This window comes from Myxocyprinus asiaticus, chromosome 13 (genome assembly GCF_019703515.2).
Source record: "Myxocyprinus asiaticus isolate MX2 ecotype Aquarium Trade chromosome 13, UBuf_Myxa_2, whole genome shotgun sequence".
Classification (NCBI taxonomy): Eukaryota; Metazoa; Chordata; class Actinopteri; order Cypriniformes; family Catostomidae; genus Myxocyprinus; species Myxocyprinus asiaticus.
In genome coordinates, this window is record NC_059356.1 from 434,580 (window position 1) to 445,497 (window position 10,918).

Genomic DNA, 10,918 nt, shown 5'->3' on the forward strand with positions numbered 1-10,918 from the left:
ACTGTGACATCATATATCAGTTTCTGTGAGGATATTGCATTCCTACTAGGACTTATTTAACATTCAACAATGACAAACCATGGTTTACAGCTAAACTCAGGCAGCTTTGTCAGGCCAAAGGGATGCCTTCAGAAGTGGGGATAAAATCTTGTACGATCAGGCCAGAAACAAACTGACAAAAGAGATTAGAGTGGCTAAAAGAAAACAAGTTTTCAGCTAACAACCCTGTATCAGTGTAGAGAGGCCTGAAAGACATTACTAAGTCAAGTCATTTTTCTTTGTATAGCGCCTTTCACAACACACATCATTTCAAAGCAGCTTTACAGAAAATCATGCTGTAATATCTATAAATTCTTAGAGTCATCATTGTGTAGTTTGATTAAGTACAATTGTGAATTGTGTATAATAATAAGTAATTAAATAATAGTTGTATTTAGAAACCCAATGAGCAAGCCGAAGGCGACTATGGCAAGGAACAAAAAACTCCATAAGATGTTGGTTAATGGAGAAAAATAACCTTAGTGCAAGTCATGGTTTAAAATTATTAAACTAAGTGTTAAGGGTCAGTGTTTAAACAAAGATTTTGTAAGAACTGTAAGATTAATGACTAATGTCTTTGAAGTTCATCCTGGATTAACTGCAGAAGTTCACATAGATGCATTGTCCTTTGTTAGTTGGCTGATGAAGGCGTTTTTTGGAAATTAATTGATAGTCTATGTATTCCATTTTAAGAGTGTTGTCCATCATTAGACCAGGGTGATGCAGGCAGAAATCAGTGAGGTGCTTTACAGTTCAACCGACCGGTAATTTTGGTGAGGTCCATCCTAAATTCAAGGTTCAGGCAATGGCATATGAAGTATCCTATGTCTTATAGCTGGATTTGGCATCAGTTCATCCTCTGAAGTCCATTGTAATAGACTGAAGTGATGTCTGGCTGGCACCGGCTGCATTTAGTCGTCATCACTCAGAGACACGTAGCAGTGGAGTCCGACACCAAGCAGGAATGGAGCTGGATCCGGCCAATTCTGGTGACCTTGAGTCATTTGAGAGACTGGTGTTGGCCCACCTGAAGGACATTTCTGGACCCTTTCTGGATCCCCTTCAATTTGCTTATTGAGCAAACAGGTCTGTGGATGATGCACTCAACATGGGATTGCATCATATCCTGCAACATCTGGACAGACCACGGACATATGCAAGGATCCTTTTTGTGGGCTTCAATTCGGCTTTCAAAACCATCATCCCAGCTATTCTCTGGACTAAATTAAACCAACTCTCTCTTCCCACCTCTATCTGTCAGTGGATCACCAGCTTTCTGACAGATAGGCAGCAGTTAGTGAAACTGGGAAAATTCACTTCCAGCACCTGTACGATCAGCACTGGTGCACCCCAGGGATGTGTACTCTCCCCACTACTCTGCTCCCTGTACACAAATGACTGCACCTCCAAGGACCCCTCTCAAGCTCCTGAAGTTTGCAGATGACACTACTGTCAGCAGTGGAGTCTGCTGACAGTAGTGTCAATTTACTTCTCAAAACTTGCCAAACATAAGCCAGTGTGGTGTGAAAGTACTCTTAAGAGTGAATTAGGGGTTGGAAAATTTACTATAGTCTGTTTAAAATCTGCCGTTGTTATTATTTAACTCCTAACGCTTTCATCTAAATGTTACAGAGAGGTGCCAAGTCACTTCATTGACATCCACCAAAGAGAGAACACAGTGAAATTTGCACATTACATAACAGTAGACCGTAAGCCACAGGTCGAAGCCTCTCAACTGTGCTTTTGTGTTAGCATTATATCAACTGTAAAACAACAAGCTGTCAGAGCCACTGTCACAAGAATTTTTACGGCCCCAATAAAATGAGTCACCAATCGCCCTGCGTGATTGGAGCTAAAGCTCCACAGAGGTTAGTCGACCCAGCACTGCAAGATGTAGTTGCTGCTGTCCTTCGTCTCTCCATAGAGGAGAGAGATAACCTTAACGGCTACAATATTAGTAATTGTGATGAAGCATTGCAGGAACTAGTTGATTATGTCAACAACCCGGTCGGGAAGCCAATGCGCACAATCCTGGACCTTGTGGGCCAAATATTCCTTCTTCATCACCGCAAAACCCAACTGCAAACCGCAGAGCACCAGGCCCAGCTCGCACAGCTGCAGAGCAGCTATCAAGCTATGCAGAATGAAAATCTCAACCTGCACCAAGAAATTAGGTGCACTCAAGCTGAGAAAGTCCAGGCACAGGAAGATCATGCCCGGATGCAGGAGGAAAACGAAGCCCAGCTAAGAGTAGAGTCAGATCAGGTAAGTGCAGCTGAAACGCACCGCACGACATCTGACATAGAAGAGGGCTCCCTTTTTAGCGATACGCGTAGAAATGTGCCCCTGAGAAACCCAGGAACACACGCTAGGAGCCGAGCTGCCCCTAGTGGTACAGTCTCTGACTTCGTCCTCCAAGACACCTTTCAAAATCCTCCAGCGGCCCGCTGGTTGAATGCAGGTGCCCCTCCTTATAGTTGCCCTCCTCAGTCATTTTTCAGTCACGACACCGTGCGTTTCAAACCGACTGGTTCCACACCATGAAGGGGGGACAATTATTTTCAAGCCCAGAGTGGTGTAAGCGGCTCAAAGATCCCATTAGCCAGGGAGCTGTACGCAACCCGGGGTCCACCCCCAAGCGTCGACTGGACTCCTTCCCCACCACGAAGGGGAGGAAGTCGTCCTCATCGCTATAGCGATCCGAGTGACTATGATGTTTCGGATGACTCGGACGACCCGTGGTCATACCGACACCAACGCTTGCGCATCCGACAACTCGAGTCCCTCGCAGGGGACATAGAACGCTTTGACCCAAATAATCGAGATTCAAACATCGACAATTATCTTAATTGAGCAATTGAGCACTGCCTGATTGATTTGCCTTACACTTTGTCGCGCGAAAAACTCAAGCTCATATGGAAGACCACGGTAAGGAGTGTCCATGCGTTCATGGAAACGCTACCGACTGGTACACGAAACCGCTACTCAGCTCTGTGTAAAGCCCTACGCGAGGAGTATTCGCTGTATATCGACGAAGCCTCCGCTACCATAGCTGCTTTTGCCATCACCCAGAAGAGGCACGAGCCTCCGCGTGAGTATTATAGATGCCTGAGAACCACGTACTTCCAAGGAAGTAATGCACCAGGTCTGGAGGAGGAACGAGCTTTCAAGTCTCTTTTCCTTCACAACCTCCACGAGTGCGTGCGATATGACGTCACGATGCACTGCAGAATGGGCAACCCCACCATGCAGGAAATCAGAAGATACGCGCAACTGGCATGGGAGACACGAGTGCGCCCTGCCCGAGGGCACGAAGGTGACGCCAGAGCCCTGGGGATCCAAGCCTCATATGCAGACCTAGCGCTTGAAGGCAACGAAATGCCTCGCGTTAAGGTGAATGCTAGAACAGGACCCCAAAGGTGGCGATCACCCCGCCAGCAGGGTAGGCAACAGAACCAGGGGGGTGGTGACCAGACACACCCCCAGGGTCACGGCAGGCCTAAACAACAAAACATTCGCCGGCCGAAAAGAAATGCGCGTTTCGAACGAAAACCCAAACAAGAAGGTGAGTGGGTAGACAAGGTTTCGAATCCCCTCAGAGAACAAGATTTGAGAGAGGAAATGGAGGATATTAGGAGACGCTTGACTGAGTTAGTAACTAAGCTTGACGTGCTCCGTTGTTCACCAGGTCCGTCGACTCCTCAAAGGAACACGCCGCTGAAACCTCGTCAGTATGACTAGACGATGTACCCCCTCCCGTTAACGCCAAAGTTTACTTTGTAGGTCAGGAAAAGGGGAACAGTGTCCAAGTTGCTCCCCAAAACAGTCACTCCTAACATGCCACACCCTCCTTTTCTGACCTTCTTGGGCGATCTGTACCGTAAGGGCAATGCCTGACACATGTCATTCAACTCCCACACACTACTCAACACCGGTTCCGAAATAGTCTAATGGGTTCCAACACCTTCGCAGAGGTGGCTAGAGCAAAGCTCTCCCTTGGCAAACCGTTATAAACAGAGACCTGCAACGTAAGCATCACAAGCTACACGCAAGATAGGTCGTCTATCACAAAACGGGCCTGGATTGACACCTTTCAAGGGATGATGCTAACAGACCCTGTTTACATATGTCCCATTAATACGGAACCACCGTTAGTTGGCCAGGACCTACTGAACCGATTGGCTCCACTCATTGACTGCCGTCATGGACACGTGGGCTCAGGTTGACATACCGAGACCACTTGGTCCAGAAAACAGTTCGCCAGCTTCAGATGCACACGTCGCCATCATCCAAAAATCCAGCAGAGACGACGACTCCAATAAGAACAATTACAGGGCCTGAATAAAACCCTTCAGGGTACTATAGTCACTGTAAATTCGCAATCCGTTCTTATCAATAACACTTTGCACTCTTTAGGGATTTTGTCAGAGAAAACAACTTATGTGTGTATCGTTAGAGATCTAATGCAGGACCTCAGGGAAATTAGCTCCTCAGTCAACAGTCTGAGTGATGGAAGGATTCCAGCTTACCTGGTCTCCTTAAACCTTGTCAAACAAATCCTTAGATCTGCAACTATCTCCATTGTGCAACCTTCACAGATACACATGGCATATAGTTTGGCACTGAAATTCCAATCCATGTAAATCCTCAGAACCTCAAAATAGGATTTATCCTCAATCTACCATCATAGGCAGAATATATATAGACTAAAATCTGTATTTAATGTTGGTTTTCAGAGAGGTAATGCACACATTCACCTCAAAACACCACCAACACTCGCCTACCATGATGAGGACCCCTCGCTCTACCTTATCTCTAACCTAAACATGTGTACTAAGACAAAGTACATTCATTGGGTTTGTCAAAACGCAACCCCTTTGTTAGAGAGGTGACTAACTACCTCTGCGGCCAAAGAGCCGAATTCCATGAACAAGTGTCATGGTAGCATGTCCATCAAAGATGAAGGAACAGAGACAAAGGTAGAGCGAGCAGGCAGTTGCTGGCTCGTTAACACACCAGCCACTGAAGTCATACGACTGCCATGATACAGCCACTAAGCTAAGGCCACTAAACTAAGGCTACCAAACCAAACGGTGTTCTTAATGGTTCCCCAAAGAGCCATTGTGCACACTGACGATATTGTCCTCCATCATCTCAACGTCAACAAACATGACGCAGAAATTGAGATCATGGACGTATTTAGAGGTCACAGCCTCACCGTTGATGACACCCTTCAACAGCAGCTTCAGGCTGAAGGGATGGAATTAGTGAAGTTCAGTCTCAAACCGACTGGCTTGACCACTATATTTCATAGTCACATAAGCAGATCGTCATCTTACCGAGAACACCCTATCAGTTTGGTTGCCCTCTGGCTCCTCCTTAGTGGTTGGATCATCATCGCAATTATTGCACACGCCAGGTACAGGTACATTCAACACCTACAGGCCAGACTGGACTCACTTCTCATACAGCCGCGTTTTACACACCAGTCTGAGCCCATCACACAGGTTAACTCCATCATTTCCAAGGATAAGCCTTTTAACCTTTAACCCTCCTTTCCTCTAACATTTTGTTCCTAGTAACCAATGTCAGGTTCTACTTTGATTTTGTGTTATGACCAAAGAACAACAAAGGATTGTGTTATGGTTAATGCTGTGCCTTCCAATAACTTGAAATGTTTATGTGTGATGAATGTAGTTTTAGAATTAGCTGGAAGTTCTATGCCCAGATGTGCCTCAGTCTCTGTCCAGATGATAAAACCTCTGTGAACTCTAATGAACTGTATGGACTGTGCAACCATTTCTCTTTCCTATCAGGAATACATGGATGGCGTAACCCACAGGTTACTGTGAACCGACAAGAACTGTTCGGCCCTTCAGTTGCTCTAAAGATGCTGGACAACAACCAACTCTTGTTGTTTTCAACATATTCAGACAGAAGACAAAGGCAGGCCTAACAGTCATATAAACATTCCTCAAGCCCCCTCCTTCTAAGTCGTAAATTTTACTGATAAAAATTGTGCCAAAATCAAACAAAGGGAGTCCAAAACAGACTACAGATCCATGAAGCCTTGCCCTCTAAAGGATCGAGCTCTCAACTCCTATTGGATGAGGCACACAACAGAACGTCCCTCAAACATGACATCATCAGGACTTCAAATAATTCTGAAATGCTTCCAAAGTTGCTTCCAGCGACTTAGTTCACCGAAAACGGACGTAGCTTTTTGCTGCTCTCCAGTGCAGCCTCGTGGCATAAGGAAGTAATGTCCGACTTGAAACTGTAGCCATACAATCTCCATCTCGCTGGACGAGCTGAGATTACTCTGTGTTCAACCGAACAGTCTAACGGATCCGAAGGAGACCGCCGAGCAATTCGCATCTTCATCCGTTGGCCTACAGAAGTGAAGAGATTAAAGATTTCTCTTCCATCTTCAATCAAGTCGACATTTCTGAGTTCTCCGCCAGCCCGCCGAGAATCAACAGCCGTACCGCCTGCCGACAGCGTGTGGAAATGGCCTCTCGTCATCACACGAGCCTCAAGAAACCAGGTCAGAGTTAAAGGATGGAGGAAAACACATTCTACCTGTGTCCTCATGCGATTCAAGTAAGAGGTTACGTCTGGGCAGAGATAGAATATTATAGTGTGCTATTCTTGTGTTTCAAGGTTTTTGCTTGTATAGTTTATGGACTGCCATGTCCGCTAATTATTAATACTCAGGGTATTAATTATCACGAATTTGTTTTGCTGTATTGTGGTCCAACCAAATTGGACTGTTGTGCATTTTCGCCATCGCGGGTGAGACAGCAACTGAGTTCATCCATTAAAGAGTCAAATAACAAGGGACTTTTACGAGCCCCGCTCGTAAAACCGCGTCTCTGAGTGATGAACACAGCTGCTTTATCTCCAGCTATCGCGAAATCAGCTTTCGGGCTGTCACTTAATCATCTCTCTCTCTCTCTCTCTCACTAACCACACTGACACACACACACACACACACACTGTCACACACACACCTTGTGTTATAGAATTATTTTTATTTCCATATCTAATCATATCACTGTTTAGTTTGTAGTTGTAAGTCGGAAGTTTATTGACTGCATTGTATTAATTATTAATTGATATTACTGCATAAATAAACTTTGTTTATATTACAAAGAGAAGTGTTTTGGTTTGTTTTGCATACGCCTGTGTCATGCTGACGGGATGTCAGTGCTCGGATTCAAACCTTCATTCATTGTTTTTTTTCCCCGAAAATCGATATTCTTCGGATGTCAATTTTCCTAAGAAAACAATCTAATATTGAGACTGTTTTAATATTCGGTTATTAGTCCCTGATTCCAGGGTGGTGCCCCGTCAATGTTAATCCTTATTAATATTCTATTGATTTTTGATAATTGATAATTATCTTTGATTGAATTTGAATGATCAGTAAGCTAGTGTTAATTATTGCTAATAACCAAACTTGCTCCTAAACGTAGCACACTACATTTACTGGAGTCCCATATGAGGTTTTAATGAGTTAGATCCAGTTAATTAATTTAAATATTGATTAATAACTACAGAAATAATTATTAATTATTTCTGATAGTAACACTGATCTAAACAACCAGTAAAGCCCTACAATAGCGTAGTAGAAAGTCACTTAAGTACTGCGGAGCTAGACCATTCAAGTACTGAGGAGCTAGAATTTTAAAATTAATATGAAATTTAACAGGTAGCCAATGTAACGACGATAAAATGGGGCTAATATGATCATATTTCTTGGTTCTAGTCAGCACTCTGGCTGCTGCATTTTCCTTTCTTGAAATGTCAGTGTATTATATGATTCACACGTGATTCTCATGTGTCTGTTAAATGTTAAATGTTAAATTCCTGACCTGAAGTGATGATTTCATGTCATAGCTCGTCTATCCATCTTTTAAAGTTGACCACATCAGTGATTATGTAAATTATCTGGTTAAAACTTATTAAAAAAAAAAAGTTAAATTGCTCCATAAAGGTTTATTCATCTATTAGGAATATTCCTCATTATGTAAAAAAAAAAAAAAAAAAGAAAGAAACTGAAACATGCTCCGTCATGCTTCTGGTAAGGCGCTATAAACATTTAACATATAATAATAATAATAATAATAATAAGTATTAAACTAAATGATGGTTTCTTATCGTAAAAATGTATAGACTTACTGGACTTTCACTTGTTTGAAGGCTATATTGATTTTATTTTCATTTCTTTTAATGTTTGTATTGATTATTCTCTGCAAAATGTGTGCATGACATTTCACATTTTGCTTGACTCCTCCTGCCTTCAGAATAATGTTGTTGTACATGCACAGACAAATGAAAATTCTGTTTCATACAGATATTGATATCAGAAATACCAGGAAAACCACCGTTAACAACATATTCCACAGTTAATGTAGCCTACAAATTCAGCTTCATCTGGTAAGAAAAAAAAAAGAAAATAATATTTTTAAAATAATAGTTGTATAATAATAATAGTAATAATAATAATAATAATAATAATAATAATTATTATTATTATTATTATTATTATTAGGCTATTATTATGAAAAGACATATACAAGGCATATTTTATTAATATAAACTATAAATGTAAGAGTAACATTTAAAAATGGGCATTTTATTTAGTTTTGACGCACTTCCGGTTTAAGTACAGAGACAGATCACCCCCAGATCATCACCGATCCTCCACCAAATTTTACAGTGGGTGCTAGACACTGTGGCTTAAAGGCCTCTCCAGGTCTCTGTCTAACTATTAGACGACCAGGTGGAGGATCGGTGATGATCTGGGGGTGCTTCAGCAAGGCTGGAATTGGGCAGATTTGTCTTTGTGAAGGACACATGAATCAAGCCATGTACAAGGTTATCCTGGAAGAAAAACTTGCTTCCTTCTGCTCTGACAATGTTCCCCAACTCTTAGGATTGGTTTTCCAGCAGAACAATGCTCCATGCCACACTGCCAGGTCAATCAAGGTGTGAATGGAGGACCACCGGACCAAGACCCTGTCATGGCCACCCCAATCTCCAAACCTGAACCCCCTTGAAAACCTCTGGAATGTGATCAAGAGGAAGATGTTTGAATTTTTGCACCAGGAGTGGCATAAAGTCACCCAACAGCAATGTGAAAGACTGGTTAGAGAGCATGCCAAGATGCATGAAAGCTGTGATTAAAAATCAAGGTTATTCCACCAAAAATTGATTTCTGAAATCTTCCTAAATTAAAATATTAGTATTGTGTTGTTTAAAAATGAATATGAACTTGTTTTATTTGCATTATTTGAGGTCTGAAAACACTGCATCTTTGTTTGTTTGTTTGTTTTTTGTTATTTTGACCAGTTGTTATTTTCTGCAAATGAATGTTCTAAATGACAATACTGTCATTGAATTCTACCCGCTCAAGTTTAATGTACAACAGTAAAGAGAAGACTCAGGGGTGCAGGTCTTATGGGAAGACCGTAACGATGGACGCTGGGGCTGAATCAGCCCAATCATCCGGGAGAGGGATTAAGAGGAGCAGGGATGCCAGTTAGAGAGAGAGAGAGAGACGCACACAGCGTGTGTGTGTGTGTGTGTTTTGTGTTATGCTGGAAAGCAGTTTTATGTTCATTTGTTTATTAAAAGTTTACATTGACTGCTCAGCCAGTTCCCGCCTCCTCTTTGCCCATCTTGTGAATGCGTTACAGTCTTATTGTGTATTTCTATATATATATACTGCTATTCACTTTTTATTTTTATTCTATTTTTTATCTTGTTGTTGAATTGTCTGTGCACTGGAAGCTTCTGTCACCAAGACGATTTAATTGTATGTGTAAGCATATTTGGCAAAAAGCTCATTCTGATTCTGAAGAGCCTCGCATCTTGGCAGCGAGCACCATTCTAAAAATCTACGTACCCATTCATTTCTATTCTGAAAACAAAAGAGAAATTTCTAAAAGATGTGGGTATTTTTAGAGACGAATGCACACCATTTTTGTTTTGTAGATTAAAGAAGCAATATCTAATAAAACTCTAGATAAAAATAATTGAAACATGTTTTCCACTTACTATTTTGCACAGGGCATTTTGGGGGCCATAACAGATTTTCAAAATTTTACTTAACTCAAAGGCTGATGCAAATGACCATCACCGTTTTTTCATGATTTTGCCTTACTATTAACTTTTCTCAGAATTGCAAACCGAAACAAAATGCTTTAAAACTTTTAGACTTTATGAAGAAATTTAAGCTTCATGTTTAAATATTTGTTTTATTTGAAAAATATGTTGGGCCTCATGTATTCAGATAGAAGATAAAGGCAGGCCTAACACAGTCGTAAAACCTAACTCAGACCCCCACATAAGTCGTAAATCTTACTGATAAAAACTGCACCAAAATCAAACAAAGGGAGTCCAAAACAGACTACAAATCCCATGAAGCCTTGCTCACTAAAGGATCGAACTCTCAACTCCTATTGGATGAGGCACATGACAGAACGCACCTCAACCATGACATCATCAGGAGTAGAAATACCTCTGAAATGCTTCCGGGATTTGCTTCCAGCAACTTTGCTTGCCGTGTGTAGACGCAGCTCATTGCTACTCTCAGGTGCAGCCTCATGGCACAAGGAAGTAACGTCCGACTTGAAACTGTGGCCATACAATCTCCATCTCGCTGGACGAGTTGAGATTACTCTGTGTTCCACCGAACACTCTAACGGATCCGAAGAAGACCACCGAGCAATCCGCATCTTCATCCGTTTGCCTGCAGAAGTAAAGAGATTAAAGATTTCTCTTCCATCTTCAATCAAGTCGACATCGCTAATTTTTCCGCCAGCCCGCCGAGAATCAGCAGCCATACCACCCGCCGACAGAGCGAGGAAAG